This window comes from Euprymna scolopes, chromosome 35, assembly GCF_053919585.1.
Source record: "Euprymna scolopes isolate OS-2025 chromosome 35, ASM5391958v1, whole genome shotgun sequence".
NCBI classification, from domain to species: domain Eukaryota; kingdom Metazoa; phylum Mollusca; class Cephalopoda; order Sepiida; family Sepiolidae; genus Euprymna; species Euprymna scolopes.
In genome coordinates this window covers 38,483,284-38,503,514 of record NC_136516.1, presented here as the reverse complement: position 1 = coordinate 38,503,514, position 20,231 = coordinate 38,483,284, and the positions used below count along the sequence as shown (strand labels likewise).

The 20,231-nt window shown below is 34.9% G+C and overlaps 1 protein-coding gene and 1 pseudogene across 21 annotated transcripts in view; one reads left to right on the top strand and one right to left on the bottom strand.

Annotated features, from left to right (window-relative positions):
* The window catches only part of LOC145259826 (multiple C2 and transmembrane domain-containing protein 1-like), a 992,069-nt gene that overhangs the window by 533,687 nt on the left and 438,151 nt on the right, over positions 1–20,231 (top strand). The window lies entirely within an intron of this gene.
* Positions 14,543–14,698, bottom strand: LOC145260068 (U2 spliceosomal RNA; annotated as a pseudogene).

Below are 20,231 nucleotides of genomic sequence, written 5' to 3'. Positions count from 1 at the left end.
CAACTACTGGGGTACTATGTAGGGATTTGGGCAGCAAGGTGTCGGTTCACGTTACACTTGAACTTCTGCACGTCAGTACTGTTGGGGAAGCAGGGACCTGGAATGGAATTCCAGAGTCTAGCGGTTCTGGGGAAGAAACTATTGGAGTAAAAAGATCTTTTACATCTAGGGATCTCTACAGTGTGGGGGTGGGATTTAGCAGCCTGTCGGGTTTGTCGAGGGTGCTCACGTCGTGGGGGCACAAGTGATTGCAGTTCGTCAGAGCATTCACCACTAAAATACTTGTAGAAGAGGCAGAGGGATGCAACATTTCGTCGATGGGACAGAGGCTGAAGGTTAGATGCCAGTTCAGGGCCTATCAGGTTTGCGACTCTCTTTTGAACCTTGAAAGGAGCGAGAGACTAGTAGCAGATGCACCAGCCCAGATGTGGCAGCAATACTCCATACATGGGCGAATGGTGGCCTTATAGAGGTACAGGATACTTTCGGGTGTTAGTAGTTTTCTAGCACGGTAGAGAGAGCCCACCTTTCTTGCAGCGGCCCTGGCAATGCCTTCAATGTAATTGTTCCAACTCATGTTTCCTGTGAACGTTAGGCCAAGGAGTTTGAAAGATGGACTCTCAGATAAAGAGTCGTTGGCCATTGCTATGGGTGGTAGAGAGGGTTTCTTGTAATTATTGAATGAAACTAGTTTAGTCTTGGCAGCATTGAACGCGACCAACCACTTTTGTCCCCATTCCACTACAGATTGGAGGTCTTCCTCTAGTGTTTCTGCCATTTCTTTAGAAATGTGTTCGTTCGTCTTCCTGTCATGCCTGCCATAGAGTGTAGTGTCATCAGCATATATACCCATCTCAGAGGCAATGTTGTCGGGAAGGTCATTTATGAATATCAGGAACAATAGAGGTCCAAGGATAGAACCCTGGGGCACCCCCGCGTTTATATCATATTGTTTAGATGTACGACCGTCGAGGACAACCTGGATTTTTCTCTTATCTAAGAAGGATTTAATTATGTTAAGTATTCTACCAGTGATACCGTATGATCTGATTTTACGGAGGAGACCCTCATGCCATACCCTGTCAAAAGCCTTAGATATATCTAGAGCTACCGCTCTGCCCTCCCCCGTTTTGTCCAGTGAATGGTATATACGTTCAGAGATTTCTTTTCATGAAGAAAGAGGACATAAGGAGACATTTGCTGAGTTTTTTTCAAGATTTTATTTGGAGAGCCTGTCCGCCTATGTCACGTTAACATATATTGAATGAGTTTCTAACAGTATTTTGTATATTTTTTTAGTTTGAACTCATTTTCCCAAACTTACTGTGTTTAAGTAAGAGCTCGCCGCCATTTTTTTTTTCAAATATATCGTAAACACTGTATGATTTCCGAACCGATTACACATGTTAAAGCGAGTAAAACCGCTAAAGACTTTTTCCAGGTAGGTAGAAGAGTAACTTATCTTTCCTTTGATAACATTTGTTTGTTATATGTTTGTTTTTTTTACCACTTTTTCGAATCTACGTGTATAGTAACACAAACCCAAAAGTTATTTATTTCGTCTGGCTTCACACGTATTACAACACGACACAATAGATCCGCTCCTTCTTTCCCTTCATTGGTTAGGTACAACCTGTTGTTGTGTTATAGTAATTCTCTCTAAGACCCAAGGTCGGCCGGTTCGCTTTCAGAGGGGTAGGAGGAAGATTATGTGTGCTTGTAAAGTGTCCCTTTTTTTTTTTACATAGGAGTCACCACTTATCAAGGTCCTGAGGCCACTCGAGGATAAGGGATTTTGAGTGTACAGTAATCAATGGGATAATATCATAGTTGTCGTTATTAATGGAAATTTGGAAGATTGGATTACTTAAGGGGGCGGTTCATCAAGAATTTGTTTATGTTGGACTTGAAGACAACCAAGTTGAAGTCAAGTGGGAAACAGACAAATGAAAGAGAGTTCCACAGGCGTGCACTTCTAAGAAAGAAGCATTGTTCATGGAATCTATGTTTTGATTTAGGCACAGTTAAAGAGTGGGGAAAATCATTGACAGTGGTTTCAGCTAGACGGGGGGTTATTGAGAAAGATTAGCAAGGGGAGACCAGAGATTGGAGCTTAGACGAGCACTTGCCATGGAAATAATGATTAAACAAAGTCAGGCTCGCAATGTCCCTTCTGTGGGAAAGAGATTGCAGGGAAAAGAAAAGGGCATCCCCCACTAAGTTACGAAGTCTATTTTTTACTCTCTCAAGGCAAGATAAGCTGCTTCTAGCAGCTCCTCCCCCGATGTAGCAACAATACTCCATCCCTGGACGTACTTGGCTTTTATATAGATAGAGAATTGCATCAGCAGTGAGATATCTCCTGTGGCGGTAGAAAGATCCCACCATTCTTCCAGCGACCTTGGCAACAGATTTGATGTACGTGTTCCATTTCAGATCAGGAGTAAAGGTCAAGCCTAGAAGCTTATCAAAACACGAGGCCTCCCCAAGACAAGAGCCCTCCATTTCAATTGATGTCAGATGGGGATCAGAGCATTGATGATGTAAAGCTAGGAGTTTGTTTTAGATGCATTAAAAGTAACCAGCCACCTCTTTCCCCATTGTACCACGTGCTCAAGATCAGAGGAGAGAGAATCGGAGAAACTTGGTCATTTATGGCCTTTGATGTGTTGCCATGGATGGTAGTGTTTCGAATCGCCACGCGTTTTTTTTTATTTTCCTTTTTATTTTGCCTCTTCCACTTCTTTCAAACTTGATACCTACATAATGCATTTTATTTCGTGACGTCACGACCACGGCTTAAATGCTGACGCAATATTAACTCGGCACGTGACACATATTCACAACACGATACAATAGCTTCACTTCTTTCCCTTTCTTGATCGGATAGCAGTTTTTTGGGACGCTTCTACACTATCAGAACGAAATTTTGTAGTCGGTAAATGGAGTTTTCAGATAAAAACAATGGTTTCCACTGATTTTTTTTTTGTCAACTCTAATAAATTATAATGTTAGCTTCCAAATTATGCAGTCGAAATTATTTGAATATTACTTAATTATAAAAAAAAAAAAACTTTAAATCGTCAACTGCTGGTATTAATGATAAAATAATAAAAATTTATTGATTTTAAACTATCAATAAAACTAAAATCTAAAGATCATTTTCTGCAAGTGTATTTTTATGTTTAAGAAAATATTTGCATATTTAACGTGTTTTATGATAATCTGGAATAAATAACAACTATATTGTTAAGCATTTCGAGATTTATCAAGAATCTGAATCAGTAATTGTATTAGAATCAGGAAGTTAGTGCGGAATCGGTAAAAACATTAGAATCGTCCCATCACTAGTCGAGAGTTTGTAAGTTTTGTGTGTAAGGGTAGGGGTTCTTTAAAAAAATGTTTAGGCGCTTCTACACTATTGGGACAAAATTTTGTAGTCGATAAATGGAGTTTTCAGAGAAAAAACAATGGTTTCTACTGATTTTTTTTTTATTGTCAATTCTAATAAGTTACAATGGTAGCTTCCAAATTAAACAAAAACAACTTTAATCGTGTTAGCAGTGAAAAATTGCGGCCATCTTGTTTTTATAAAATAAATCGAAACGAAAACATAAGCAAGGGAAGTAACTCTAAATGTTTAATGTGACGAACACAAAACAGATAAAAAAAAAAATAAGCGTAACATACAGTGTTTCTGAGCCTGTTTTGTCATTTAAGATTTTTTCATAATTTAAAATTTTTTTTTTTATTACATTTTCACTCCAAACAAGGCACAGTGCCACTTTGATGGAGGAGTTTACTATCAAGAACCTAAGTTGCAGGGGTACTATGTAGGGAGTTTAGCAGCAAGATGTCTGTTCACATAACACTTGAACTTTTGGATGTCAGTACAGTTGGGGAAGCAGGAAACCGGAAGAGAATTCCAAAGTCTAGCAGTTCTGCGGAAGAAGCTATTAGAGTAGAAGTTCTGCGGAAGAAGCTATTAGAGTAGAAGTTCTGCGGAAGAAGCTATTAGTACACTTCCTACATCTACGGATCTCTACAGTTTGTGCTACTTTTTTTCTACTACTAGGGGTGGGACTTCATTGTTTGTCGGGGGTATTTTCGTCGAGGAGGCTTGTAGTTTGTCAGACCATCCACCATTAAAATACTTGTAAAACAGGCAGAGAAATGCAACATTTCGTTGATGGGACAAGGGCCGAAGCTTAGATGACAGTTCAAGACCTATCAGATTGGCGACTCCCTTTTGGACCCTGTCCAGGAGTGAGAGACTAGTAGCAGATGCACCAGCCCAAAAATAACTGTTCGCCTAAAAACTGAATAATGTAAAAATAACATATATACAAGTTTTTTTGCAACTGTTGAAACTTTTCCTGAGTTTTCTAAGAATTATCGGGAGGAAATTATCTCCCTTTTGAACTCTCCTGTGTCTTGCATAAGCAAATACGATCGTTTTCTTCAAATTATCATCTTGAAAATATCTGGAATACGTAGATACCATTGTTTTCATGTGAAATTCAGTATTACGATTTCCGAAATTTCGTTCTGATAGTGTAGAAGTGCAGTTTTTTTGTTTTTAGGCATAATCTATTATCGTGTTGCAGCAATTCTGAGACCTACGGTCTGTTGGCTCGTTTTCAGAGAGATAGGAGGAAGAGACATCTCACAGCATACTTTTTTTTTTAAGTCGCCACACTTTTTTTTCTTTTTTTCTTTTTTCTTTTTCCTCTGCTTTTTTTTTCTTTTTTTTTTTGATCTTAGTGTCTATACAAAGAATTTCATTCCGTGACGTCATGTTCACGTTGTGTGTGGAGACTGGAAAAGAAAAGAAAACTTTGTCACAAGCTATTTTAGGTGAAAGACACAGCATTAACTCGGCACGTGAGCCGCCAATATGCGTACGCATTTAAATGACGTAACCACGTTACACACGTTAGAAGAATGGATGAGAGTTCATGGGTTAATAGATGAGTTTAGCGGTTTCAGTGCACAAGGAAAGTCTGTGGCAAATCTCACTCCTGATGCAATTCTCTACCTATATAAAAGCCAGGTACGGCTAATGATGGAGTACTTTTGCCACATATGGGCAGGAGCTGCTAGAAGCAGCTTATTCTGCTTTGACAGAGTTCAAAATAGACTTCGTAGCTTAGTGGGGAGGTGGTGCCCTTTTCTCTTACCTGCAACCTCTTTCCCATGGAAGAGACGTTGCGAGCCTGTCTCTGCTTTATCATTATTTTCATGGTAAGTGCTCGTCTGAGCTTCAATCTATGCTCCCTCCTTGCCTAACTTTCATGAAAAACACTCGTCTAACCAGAACCACTATCAACAATTTCCCACACTCTTTATCTGTGCCTAAATCTAAATGTACCTATTTACAATGCCTCCCCACGGGACAGAGTTAGACACCAGGGTCGTTTTTTTAACGTGGAGAAAAGGTACAAAAATAAAAATTGTCTCAGTCGTGAAGGATTTCTCCTCCACCGAAAGAGACCAAGAAATAGAAGTGCAGCATCTGAAGAAAAATGTAGATTCCATGAACAAAGCTTCTTTCTTAAAACTGCTCGCCTGTGGAACTCTCTTCCGATTGCCTGCTTTCCAACTGACTACAATATGGTTGTCTTCAAGTCCAATGTAAACAAGTTCTTGATAAACCGCCCCCCCTAAGTAATCCAATTTACAAGATTCCCACTACTTATATTTACTACGCTATAATCACATTGACTAATGTATACCCATTAACCCTTATCCTCGAGTGGCCTCCGGGCCTTGATAATGTATACCTGTTAAAAATGATTGACGGCTTGAACTTTAAACAAAATCTTCTTTGACCCGCATTTACAATAACATTACTGACACAAATTTATTTTGTTGTGTGTATGTGTACATATATTTTTTAACCCTTATCCTAGAGTGGCCTACGGGTCTTGATAAGTAGTGATTCCTGTGTAAAAAAAATTTTTTTTTTTTTTTTAAAATAGGCTTGATAGGATAAATAACGAGCTAGGTTGGCTTTGAAACCAATTTCTGTAAAGCCGTAATGTAAAACAGATGTTCAACTGCCAATGTTGATGCTGATGATGAAGTTACCGTACTATCTTCGTTTTGGTGTACAGGTGCTCCTCTGACAACTTGTTGAGTGCAGCTTAGCTTCACTTCAAAAATCGATAGAACGTTAAGCAGTGAAAGATAACACCTAAAACAAAAGAAGAGTTGAAGAAATCGATTCCACGAAAAACCTATCGATAATTTCTTATCTGGTTTCTTTCTTTTCTTTTGAAGAGACTTTTAAACTGATGTTCTTTGCTGTATCGCATTTTTTATTATACTTAAGTGCACTTAATCAATGTTTGCATAAAAATTTTCATAAGTATGTGTGTGTATACATACATATATATGCATATATATGTGTGTGTATACATACATATATATGCATATACACATATATATGCACACATCTATATACATATATATATATGTATATGCATATATATATGTATATAGATATGTATATATACATATATATATATGTATATATACGTATATATATACATATATGTATATATATATATGTATGCATATATATATATGTATACATATGTATGTATATATATGTATACATATGTATGTATATATATATGTATATATAGGTATATACATATGTATACATATATGTATATACATATGTATATGTCTATATATATGCATATATATGTATATATATATATATATTTTTTTTTTTACAGTGATCACCACTTATCAAGGCCCGGAAGCCACTCAGGGATAAGGGTTATTGCAAGTACATTACGTTAGTGTGGAGATTTGATGAAGTGTTTACTTAAGGGGGCGGTTCATTAGGAATTTGTTAACGTTGGACTTGAAGACATCCAAGTTGTAGTCCGGTGGGAAGCAGGCAGGCGGAACAGAGTTCCACAGGCGTGCAGTTTTAAGAAAAAAGCTTTGTTCATGGAATCCACGTTTTGATTTAAGCACAGATAAAGAGTGGGGGAAATTTTTCACAGTGGATTCAGGTGTTTTTCGTGAAAGATTGGCGAGGGGGGACCAGAGATTGGAGTTCAGACGAGCACCTGCCATGGAAATAACGATAAAACAAGGATAGGCTCGCAACGTCTTTTCTGTGGGAAAGAGGTTGCAGGGTAGAGAAAAGGGCATCTCCCACTAAGCCACGAAGTCTATATATGTATGTATATATATGTATGTCAGGTCATGCCATATGCTACTGGTACCATGTTAGCTAGTACTAACTGCCTCATGGTCGGGTCACCAGCGACTAAACTGGTTCCCCCACCAGACTTGTTTAGTGAGGAGGGCGGCTAGTCTCCCTGAAGGATTAAAAGGCGATTAAACCGTTTTTCAGGGTCAACGGCCAACTAGCACCGTTTATATTTGTATGTATGTATGTATATATATATATATATATATATATATATATATGTATGTATATATATATATATATATATATATATATATATATATATATAATGTGTGTGTGTTGAGGTAGAGAGGGCTCCCATAAGCTGTGGTGAAGGCAACCTTTCTAGGAGAAGCAAATCTCTGATTTAAAAAACCATAAAGCGGGAGACCAGTACCCGCATTAAGCTCGTCTGGAGTTTAACTTGTTGCTGGATCTCAACATTTTAAACCGAGAGAGAGACTTAGCTGTCGTACAAAGCTAAAACTCTGTAACATCATCTTTGTATAGATACTCCCTCAGGTATTTGAGCTCATGGACTTTAAGTGTCTGAGGGAGTGGCACTCGTCTGACAAGACGTTGCAATCATCATATATATGTATGTATATATCTATGTATATATATATATGTATATATATGTGTATGTATATATGTATATATATATGTTATATATGTATATATATGTATATATATATAGGTATATATATGTGTACATATATGTGTATATATATATGTATGTATATGTGTACATATATGTGTATATATATGTATGTATATGTGTATATATATGTATATATGTGTATATATATATATATGTATATATATATATATGTCTATATATATATATATATATATTAAAAAATGCGAAAATTGGAAGAGACGCTGTAAATTCCTTACATTTTTCTTTCATTACGCCATATATATACATATATATATATATAATGTTTTAATGATATGTATATATTTACATATACCGTGTTTGAATATGGTTAAGTGGCAGTTTTAGTCATTTAGAACTGCTTTAAAGCTTCAACGTTTACTCATTTTTTCGACCAAATTTCAGACAATTACCGTTTATAGGTCACCTTCTCACCTATATTGTGAAAAACAAATTTTGAATTTTCGTTGAGTAAAACAAAAATTATGATGAATTTAGTGATGTTCAAAATCGTAAAAATATGTAAGGAGGTGACCGACGCTTTTTTATGACTGGTTTATATAGCAATCACATCGCTTCAGCAACTAGTGTTGCTACTAATTCACTGCTGTTGTGAAAAGAGACGTAACAAGTGAAACAGAAAGAATGAAAGGGAGATAACTGGAGGGATTTTATTGAAAGCAGACGAGTTCCGTAGAGTGTTTTATTACATATATGTTTATGGGGGGGGGCAAAAAAAATAAGACTGAACTTAAACAAAGAACAAGTGAATTTATTGGAAGCCTGGAAAAATCATGGATTATAATAGAAAAATGCAAGCATGAAAAGTAATTTGGTTAAGCTTAAACATGAAAAAGTAAAAGACTAGTTGATTGGAGCACAGGATAATAACTTTGGTGTTTATTTTCAATCTGACTGTGAAGATGTGAGGTGGCATGATGTGGCCCTCACTTGAAGAAACCACACCAAAGACCATAATCGTGGCCGGAAACTTTGTCTTAATCATCCTGGACACATACCTGTTTTTCGTGGCAATCCAGTGATGTATTTTGTGGATGCTGACAACGGTCATAACTTGGATCGGTAGAGAGCCTGAGTTGTACAGCAACACATCTCCGATCTTGCCCGTTGAACATTGTGTCACTTTCAGGCATGATAGAAGGCTCCTATCACTCTTTGGATTTGTACACAACTGGCCAACTAGTAGATGGTCTGCAACAAGAAAGAAAACCGGTTTTCATGGAACGGAAATGGAATCATGTCGTTTCTTCTAGAGTGGCAATTTTATCGTTTCACTCTGTATAATAAAATATTTTTTCTCTAGTTTATTTTAATTTAAAGTTCGCCGCCTTTATAATGATAGCCAGGGGTAAAAATTAAAAAAAATTAAAAAAAACAAACAATCCGATACCAAAATCGCTGTATAAAATATATGGCACAGCTACACTATAATAGCAAATTTCGCAAAACAAAAAAAAATCGATTTAATAAATAAAAACAATGGTATCTACTGACTTTTTGTGTCAATTTCAACTAAAAACAATGACATCTACTTACTTGTCATGTCAGAAGTACTTAAATATTACCGCATTATTTTAAAAAATACAACACAAGTTTCCGATCTTTACAAAAAAAAAAACTGTTGCCATATTTTGGGGGGTAATTTATGACAACAGCATATTCTTTTCATTGTTTTTACTCTCGAGTATATATCCATTACACTTAGACACAGTTAATCAAACGAGAAAAACATCATTCTATATAAAAGTATATAAGATATCAACGGATACGCACTCGAGAGTCAAAAAAATGAAAAGAATATGCTGTTGTCCTAGCCCTACTCATGACATGATAACAAGGGAAGTAAGTCAGTTTATCCTAAAAACAAGACAAAATGCACAATTTTTTTTTTTTTTTTAATTTGACAATAGTTATGCGCTATTTAACTCCCCTTGGAACTCTCTTGTGTTTTTTTGTTTTTTTGAACCAAATATTTTATTTTCATTAATTTTCACCCAAAAATGCTTTCTTTAATAATTTTTTCTACCTCATCGTTTTTACGTAATTTATGGATATATTCATTACTATAACACAACAATTAAGTAGAGACCATTGATTTGCCTTGAAATCTATATATAAAGTAGGATAGCGTGTGTGTTATTCATTTTGTGTGTCACACTTACATCCGAGTGACTGTCGTTTAATTGTTATGGACTTCCATTTCTTGTAATTAATAATTTTACCAAGAATTCTTCATAAGTTTTGTTTTCAGTTTCGATTATAGCTGATGGCACTCAAGTCATTATTTTTTTATAAATAATTTTACCAAGAATTTTTCATAAGTTTTGGTTTCGGTTTCGATTATAGCTGCTGGCACTCCAGTAATCTATTTTTTTAATAAATAATTTTATCAAGAATTCTTCACAAGTTTTGGTTTCCGTTTCGATTATAGCTGAAGACCTCAAACTAGTTATATATACATATATTTTTTTCATAAGTTTTAGTTTCAGTTTTGATTCAAGCTGATACATCCAAGTCAAATGGATATATATTTTTTTATTTTTGAAATCGCAACTTTATAATATATAAAAATCGATACAACGTTAACTCTACAATAATATATACAAAATCTGCAAAAATTAAATATCATATTTAAGCGTACTTTATGACTGGGCTATGCTGGGAGACCCTGCTAGCTTAGATAAATACTTCTGCAGTTTTAACAAAAGAGCTACAATAATATCAGAGCGTCTCCATTTATGCTGAATATCTACAGGATTCCAACATCAATATATTACATATGAATGAGTCCCTTGTGGAATTTCCACAGGTCCCGCTAGTTCAATATAAATATATACTGAATCTTCTTGACTTTAGAAAGAAACTATGCTCTGCTGCTCCTGACTGGATTAATATTAATATTCTTTCATCTTTCTTTTTCTTCCTGTCTCTTTTTTATTCTTTCTCTCTTTCTTCCTCTTTTATTTTCTTCTTTTTTTTTTCTTTGTCTTCCTTTCATTTTTCTCCCCCTCCTTCTTTTTCTTGTTACTAATTTTTCTCTTCTTAGTTTTTCCTTTCTTTTTTCTTTTTTAACCTTTTTCTCCCCTTTTATTCTTCTTTTTCTCCCTTGACCTTTTTCTATATTCCTTTTTCTTGTCTTTCTGCTAATGTTTCGTACTCTTTTTTTTTTCTTCATTTTCCGAACCTGATCGCTGATGAATTTGATTGATTTCCATTCTAGCGCCACCTAGTGATGAAGCCAGACATTACAATCAGATACAACTAAAAAAAAACAATGAAGAAATTGATATATTTAGCTTAAACGTATAATTCGGAAACCTTCCAATTAATTATAATTAAAGGTTAGAGACAGAACTTTTAGAATTCTTGAGTATGGCTAAGAATAGAAGAAAGTGGGTATTTATATCTTTCCCACTGGTAGAAATGTGACACAAATGTCGGATAGTGGGAATGTAGAGCGAATGCATAGTAGGAACAACACTCTAACCTGTAAAAAGTGCCTGAGCAGCCCTGTCGGCATTCCTTGTTAGCGGCGCCTCAGGCAATTAGCCATAAACTAACTTCCATCTCAGCATAATAATGTTGACACACTCTTTCCTGTTACATCACCGAAGTTAAGCAACAATGAGGTTGGTCAGTACTAAAAATGGGTGACCATTTAAGAATTCCAGGTGCTGTATGTGCTCTCCGCTTATCTTGACATTGTTTCCAGTTGTCCTGGACCTTTTCTGGCCACTGGACTTAAGCAGTGCGATGCAGAAGAGATATAGTTGCCGATTGCACAACTTTTGCTTCACAATTACACGTGCAGCTACCTTTACAGAGGGTCTCCATTGTTTCTTGAAACTGAGCCAAGACATTGAACATTTTTTTAATGAGAGAAGGCAAAACCTGGAAGGTTGGACCACCTAGAACTGCACAGGAATGCAATATTCTTCAATCAGCAGGAAAAGGAACATTACAAGAATGGTCCAGACTCAGTTGATTTTGGTGCTGAGGTAAAAACTCCTGCATATTAATATAATAATATGATATTGTGGGGTCAAAACTCACGCTTGACATTTCTAAAAAGTATGATAAGGACATCATATATGCATGCATCATCTATAATATAAATTTCACCTGTCTGTTTAAATGTATGTATGTATGTATGTTTGTATGTCTGCCTAAAACTTTCGACAGAGGCGACGGATTTTCATGAGATCGGTATCATTTTGAAGCTCGGCCCTTCGGACGACGAATATCAAAAAATTGGCTAAAAACATTAATTCCTTCACCCTCAACTGGGCACTTTTCTACAGGACAGGTTCGCTTTTTTCACCAATATTTTCGAAAGTCATCCCCTCTTTTCGATTAACTAGCCTTAATTTAAACCTTTGCCACTTCCGGTTTGGTGATGGATGCAACAGCAAAGACATCACGTTTTGTTTTCATGTTCTTTTCCTTCTTTGCGTTACAGGTTCGAGCCTGCCTGCCTACGACCACTTTTTTTTTACTCAACACACAGCTCCAAACACCCGGGCAATGCCGGGCACCCATGCTAGTTATATATATATATAAAAAGTGTGTTTTTTTATAGGCGGCAAACTTTAAATTAAAATAAAACACAATAAATATTTTAACATGCAAATGTGTCGTTTAATCCAACGATTAATTTTTTTATATAATTTAAATACAACTTAATTCAAATGGCCCCTTTGGTTTGCATGCATATGGTGTAATCTACATGCCTTTAGTTAGGTTGTATTTCGGCAATATCGTGTCAAATGTAGTCTTCCAAGTAGTCTATTCTATCTGGTTTATCAGCATAGACATGGGATTTTACATATTCCCAGAGAAAATATGGCGAAAATTGTGGGCCTCTGTGTGCGCTTTGCCAACGCAGCGTTATGATGCTGAAAAAGATCCAAGATGGCACCTACAGCCTTATATAACAATGCAGTCTTGCAGAATTTGTGTGCTCTTGTGCACGTATGCAAATTTGGAGGACTCTGTCTTTTATAAAAACAGGCCACTGGAGCAGATGCAAGAGACGTGAAAACAAGTCTACAGAAAGTACTGACGGACGACGCTGCTGCAGTGAGCTGAGGTTTTGTGTACTCTTTTTTCTTTGCAACAACAATCAAATGGGGTTAAATCGCATAAATGAAATGGCTAGTTAACAGGACCATTTTGTGAAATCATTTGTTCATCAAATGTTTCTTTCAGTAAACTGATCGTATCGCACATTGTGTGGCATGTGGCTCTGTCCTGCTGAAACCACATGATGAATTGCCAAACCAAGCTGAATTCAAAATAGTTCAAAGTTATTAAATCTGCAATTAAAGTAAATAGAGTTTTCAATTTAAAATTTGCCGCTTCTAAAAAAAAACCCTGTAGCTCAACTGATTCTGATTGCTACTGAAATAAGCTCGTTTTCATGAAGAAAGAGGACATAAGGAGACATTTGCTGAGTTTTTTCAAGATTTTATTTGGATAGACTGAATTTAAGAGAGGGTAACTAATGTTATCTTTTTCCTTTTTTTTTTATACAAAAGAGTCCCCACTTACGAAAACCCGGAGGCCTCTTGAAGATAAAGCGAATACGATTGTCAATAGTAATCTGATCGTATCGCACATTCAGTGGCATGTGGCTTTGTCCTGTGAAACCACACGATGAATTGTCAAACCAAACTGAATTCAAAATAGCCCACAGTTGCTAAATCTATGATTAAAGCAAATAGAGTTGTCGATTTAAAATTCGCCGCCTCAAAAAAAAAAACAGTCTTTTGCATGCTTTCTGCTTCTTTTTATCCTCGGCATTTTGCTATTTATGCCCTCAGCACCAAAACCAGCAGAGTCTAAGCCATTTCTGAAATCGATTATCTAGACATCACAGACGTTATTTTTTATTTATTTATTTTTTTCTTATACATGAATGTTACAATGCTGGAATTATTGCGGTATCATTTAGTTGGTTGGTTGGTTGTTTTTGTTTTACGGCGTATCAACCCTTTTCGGGTTATTTAATGCCGAATCCAGTGATTTTGAATAAAGATTTTTTAATAGAATATATTTGTTGTTTTCAAGTCGTATTCTATTTAACCCATAGTTGGGACCCTAACAGGTACTACCACTCCGGGTCAGAGCGGACCTGGGAGCAATGGTAATTAAAGGGTGGCTCCACACTCCCCAAATCCCGCAAGCTAGGGCCTCACCACTGGATATAGTTTAAGGTCATATCCAGGACCATATTATTTAGAAACCCCATTCTTCACATGCAGAAGGGGGAGTGTTTTGTAATTATTCTGTTAAAAAGTTAAAAAAGATGACGTAAAACTGGAATTTAATTTAATACTATATGTGAAAAATATGATTCCCCTCACACCCCAAAAAAAGAAGAGGAAGACTTGAACAATAAACGGAAACAGTTAAGACTACTTTTTCCTTCTTGGTGTTAATGTTGACGATGAATGCTCTAAAAATTGATCAGTAAGAAAGTGTGCTAGAGCTACTTTTAGAAAATAATATGCATGCAGTTTACCAAGAAGAAAAACGATGGCCGACTTGAAAGATAATGTCATCGGTAATAGGCAGTTATCTACCCCTGATTTCGATTACTCTAAAGAGTTCCTATTTACAATGCCTCCCCACGGGACAGAGTTAGACACCAGGGTCCTTTTTTAACATGGAGAAAAGGAACAAAAATAAAAATTGTCTCAGTCGTGAAGGATTGCTCCTCCACTGAGAGAGAATAAGAAATTAAAGTGCAGCATCTGAAGAACAGATACTACACTTGGATCTTGGCCAGAAGGCCAAGAACGTCTGCTCTAAAGAGTTAATATACAGTGAGGATCCCTGACTTCGGAAACTTCTGTTTTTACTTCTTATTTTTCTAATGGACCATTTTTGGTAATTTTTTCAAGCTATACTGATTTAGGCATAACAAATAAGTATGTAATAATGTTTTTCCCTTAAATGCTTTTTTAGAATCCGCCAGTACCTGCAGATAATCGCCCCAAACCAGCACTAATCGCCAGTAACCAACATTGTTAACAATCACAGACAGTGGCTTCCACTAGTTGCCATTAGAAAACAATTCTAGACAGTGGAAGCCAGATTATTTAATTTGGGTCATGGCTGCCGGTGTCCACTATTCTCCAGGGGCGGCAGTAGCCATCTACAACAACCTTAGTTTAATTTGTTTTGAGGAGGGGGTGGGGTCTTTTAACGATTTTGTTCTGGATCTGTATCATGCTTCCACCTAGCAATGCCGGTTAACGGGTCCTGATAGTCTCTCTCTCTCTCTCTCTCTCTCTCTCTCTCTCTATATATATATATATATATATATATATATATATATATATATATATATATATATATATATACGAGCAAACAGTTAATAAAACATGTTAAAAAACGCTTTGAAAAAGAGTTAAAAGGAAACACTTGATAAGTGGATAGTCCTTAATCCACGGAGTTTCGAAGAAATACTTTCCTTCTCATCAGAGGGTAGGAATTAGCAAAATGCGGGATCGGATTTTGCATGCAAAAGTATTTGATGAAACAACAAGTAAGTCAAAGATCTTACTTGATAACAAAAAAGTGAAGCAGAGGGAATATGGTGAAGAAAAAGGTGATTACACGTGAATGGATAGTCTGGTGGAAGATAAATAATCCAGTGACGGTAAAATCCAAATATATAACTTCAAGAAAGTTAATTGAATACCATCTTGGATCATTTTGGTAAATTTAATTGTAATTTTTATTTTATATATATATATATATATATATATATATATATATATATATATATATATATATATATATACAAGATACTTTCAATAAGTTTCCAGACTGTTTTCGTGTGGGCACTTTTATTAATAGTACACACATGAAACTCTAGTCCACTTTAAAGTAATCTCCTCCGGCTGCAATGCACTTACCCTACAACAATTTCTGAAAGGCCCCATAGAAGTCGTCTTGTGTAAGCGTGTCAATGACCCTCCTCACAGCCTCTTTCATCTCCTTAGTTTTCTCATAATGACAGCCTCTAAGGTTTTCCTTGAGCTTAGGGAGCAAGGTATGGATTGTAGGGAAAGTGAGGAACAGTTTTGATGCCCGCCTAGGTCAAATAGTCCTTCTTTCGTTCTGATCTTCTCTAAGCACACTTTGTGCAAATCTTCTGCATCTTCAGTTCTTTGCGAATAATTGTATGTACAGTTCCCACACTGACATCAAACTGTGCAATTATTGTCTCTATAGACACACGAAAGTCGTTATCCATGAAATTCTTTATTTGGCCAATCAACTCTTGTGTTCTGGCTTCATTCCTCCCACACCTCTCATCATCCTTAATAGACTCCCTGCCTTCCTTGAATTTCTTATGCCCTCAAAAACTGATGCTCGATTCATGCAAGATGGTCCAAAAGTAGTCTGGAGCATTCCATACGTTTGTGTGGCATTTTTCTAGTTCAAAACAGAATTTTATTGCATATCGTTCTTCTAAAGTGTCCTCACATCCGGATTGCATTTTTTAAATTCGCCAGCTGTGACAATCAGGCTTTAGTAGGGTGTATTCCAATTCCTGCCATAACTGTTTGTTTGAACCTGAAATCATAAAAATTAATCAGTCATCTAATAAGATGTATAGCAATAATATACTGAATTTTCAAGGGTCTACGACGATTTAAAATGCTTGTATAAAAAAAAGTCTGAAAACCTATTTAAGCTCCTCGTATATCGAAACAAGTAGAGACAATTCATCATTAAAGGATGCAGAATCTTTAAAGAAAAGTGTGTTAATCATGCAGTTCTAACACGTGCTGTCAGAAAGCAGGATGAATCTGCAGTTTCTGCCGACTTTCAACAAGAGGTCACACAAGGTTAGACAAGACTAACAATTTGATGAAGATGTGCTGCCACCCAAACCACCCAAGATTTGTTGTAATATATGTGAACTGGTATGTAAATCTGCAAGCGGTTTGACACGACACATAATATAGTTCCTCTACAAGAACCAGCAAATACTGGCAAGTTCCCCTGCCACATCTGTGAACGATTATGCAAGAGTCTAGCTGGGCATAAGATACATCTACGTGCACATGGACGCCCGATATCAATCTGAAGAGATGGCAAGATTCTGTCAAGAAGTAGCAATCATATATATATATATATATATAGCAATCATATATATATATATATATATATATATATATATATATATATATATAGAGAGAGAGAGAGAGAGAGAGAGAGACTGAGACTATCAGGACGCATTAACCTGCATTGCTCAGAAGAAGCATGACACAGATCCAGAACAAAATAGCTGAAGAACACCTCCTCAAAAACAAATTAATCTACATGTATATATATGTATTAGTGATGAGACTATTCCAATATTTTTCCCGATTCTGTACTAAATTCCCAATTCTGATACAATTAATGATTCCGATTCTTTATAAATCTCTAAATATTTCATTAAAAAGTTATTTTTCCTGATTACCGTAAAAAAAAAAAAATAATAGATAAACGCATGTTAAATCTGCAAATATTTTCTCAAACGTAAAAACGCACTTGTTGGAGATGACTTAGAAACTTTCGTTTTACTGGTAGTCGAAGATCAATAAATATTGATTATTTTATTATTACTACCGGCAGAGGAAGATTTTGTTTTAAATAAAATCGAATAAAAAATGATAATTAAAAGAATCGAAAAATAGTCACAAATATTTCTGATTGCGATATCCTCATTTTTTTGATTCCCGATTCAGGTTCAAATTAATTGTACCAAGACATATAAGTTTAATTTTTAAAGTTAAATTCTGTAGATTAAAATATATACACATATATTTAAGTTAAGAATTTATTGTTTGAAACAAGGAATATATGGAGAAAAATTATATTTATTTCCTTAATCCATAGATTTTCAATAATGGCTCACATCATCAGAGAAAATTAAATGCAATTAGCAAAATGTTCAACTATGAATAAACAGGTATTTTGCTTTTCAGCACATATATTAAAAATGTTATTTGAAAATTATTTAAATGGTGATTAAGAGTCATAGAATATATATATATATATATATATATATATATATATATATATATATATATATATATATATATATAATCGAGGTAAGACACTGATTAGAAATCAGATGAAAAATCCTGATAGATATTACTTGAAGTAATACTTTCAGGGCGATCCTAGCCAAAAAGAAGAAGCTCAATATTTAAGAATAGAGCAATATATAAGTTTAGTGGTTATATATTTAAATTCTGAAAAAACAACGTATAGACACATATATTCGAATTAAAAATGTATTGTTTGACATAACCTCTTCTATATATTCCTTTTGTCAAACAATAAATTCTTAATTCGAATATATGTGTCTATATGTTGTTTTTTCAGAATTTAAATATAACCACTAAACTGACGATGAATCCTGAAGGATTGGAAAGTACCCGAGCTAATGATAAATATGGGAATTACATCAGCCAGCTCCCACCAGAAGTGAAGACTGTTATTTGGAAATTGAAAAGGATCGAAAATAGAATTAATATACAAAAAACGTCTATTTTATTTAATGAAATATGCCATATATATATATATATATATATATATATATATATATATATATATATATATATATATACTAGACTACTCGTGACCCGTTGAGTCAGTATGTTATATTAGCTATGGAATTAATGTATGAGTGTGACACTTGTGACGTAATTAAAATAGTTTTTGTGATATAACAGAAACATTTCTATGAAAATATATTAAAATGAAAAAAGAATATACGTAGATTTCTATGAGTCATTCTGTTTATAATTGTTTATTTTTGAAAAAAAAAACTTACTGTCATTAAATTATAAGTGATTTGCCATACTTATAGGTAAATGTGCACTAAACAGATACCATAATACTTAAAGTTAAATTCAAATTTTGATATATCTTTTAATTTAAACGTGGAAACGAAAAACAATTGGGACGCTGAAAACGTACACAGTAAAAAAATATGTTTTATTGTCGCATTGATTATTTATTTGTAATGCAAATTAAGAAAACATTTTTTCAGTGTTATTTATTTATGTTGGTAGTGTAGAAGAAAATGTATGAATGTTTTTTGAGAAAGATGTATTAAAAAATGGAGAATAAATGATGGGTGAATCGCCGTTGTAAAATGCTTTTATGGTTTTCAATGGATTAAAGTAGATTTATTTGTAAGAAAATTGTGTTAAGATAACTTAAACGTAATACGGAAATGAATGATGTAAAAAAATGCAGAAAGTATTAACAATTGTTTATTTGGATAATTTAGATGCGAAAAAAAAAAACAGTTGGAATGCTGAAAACGTACACAGTAAAATAATATGTTTTATTGTCGCGTTGATTATTTGTTTATGTATGCATGTGTAACCGGAAGTCGTAAACCGGATGTTGGGTTACAACACCCGTTACAAGGTCATTTGAGTTTTATAATTAATTATATATATATATATATATATATATATATATAGAGAGAGAGAGAGAGAGAGAGAGAGCGAGAGAGTGAGAGAGAGAGAGAGAGAGAGAGAGAGGGGGTCAAGTGTGAAACCCAAAACTTCAATATAACTCGTTTGAGAACAGATAACTGTCAAGAGACGATCCAAAGTTTCTTTCCAAAAATTTTGCTTTACTCCGATTCACCGTAAACATTGGGAACCAAATTTATAGGGGCATACTAAGTGGGGAGTTGTGCAGTGAGATACTTGTTCACATTACATTTAAATTTCTCCATGTACAATCGCAAAAACAGGGAGTAGGGAGCGAATACAACAGGCAAGCTTTTCGAGGACAGAAGCCTCACGCAATCTGGTTACCTCTACAGTGACTGGGTGGGATTTTGCTGTTTGTCGGCATTGTCGGAAATATTTACAGTGAAGGGACACAACTGAATCAAGTTCGTTGGAGCACATTCCGTTGGAGTACTTGTAAAATAAACAAATAAACAAACACAGGAATTGAACATTGCTTGACAGACTGACGAAAATGTTATTTCAAACTTTAATGTGACAAACTGGCGAACATATTATTTCAAACTCTATCTTTTAATGTAATGAAAAGAATTATTATTTACTCATCCTAGTGTAACATGGTAGTTACATGTTAACATGTTTTTAGTTGAAATAAAAGGTATTTATTCATGGTACTTTCCAAAATGATGACTGACTCTTGGTTTTACAAGTCTCTTCTTTTACAATCAGTACATATAGCATTCCTTACGCTGCGTTACTAATACACTTCTTTTCCCATAAAAAGTTATAATATCTATAACAAATTATTACATTTTATTCCGACATCTCTCTCAAA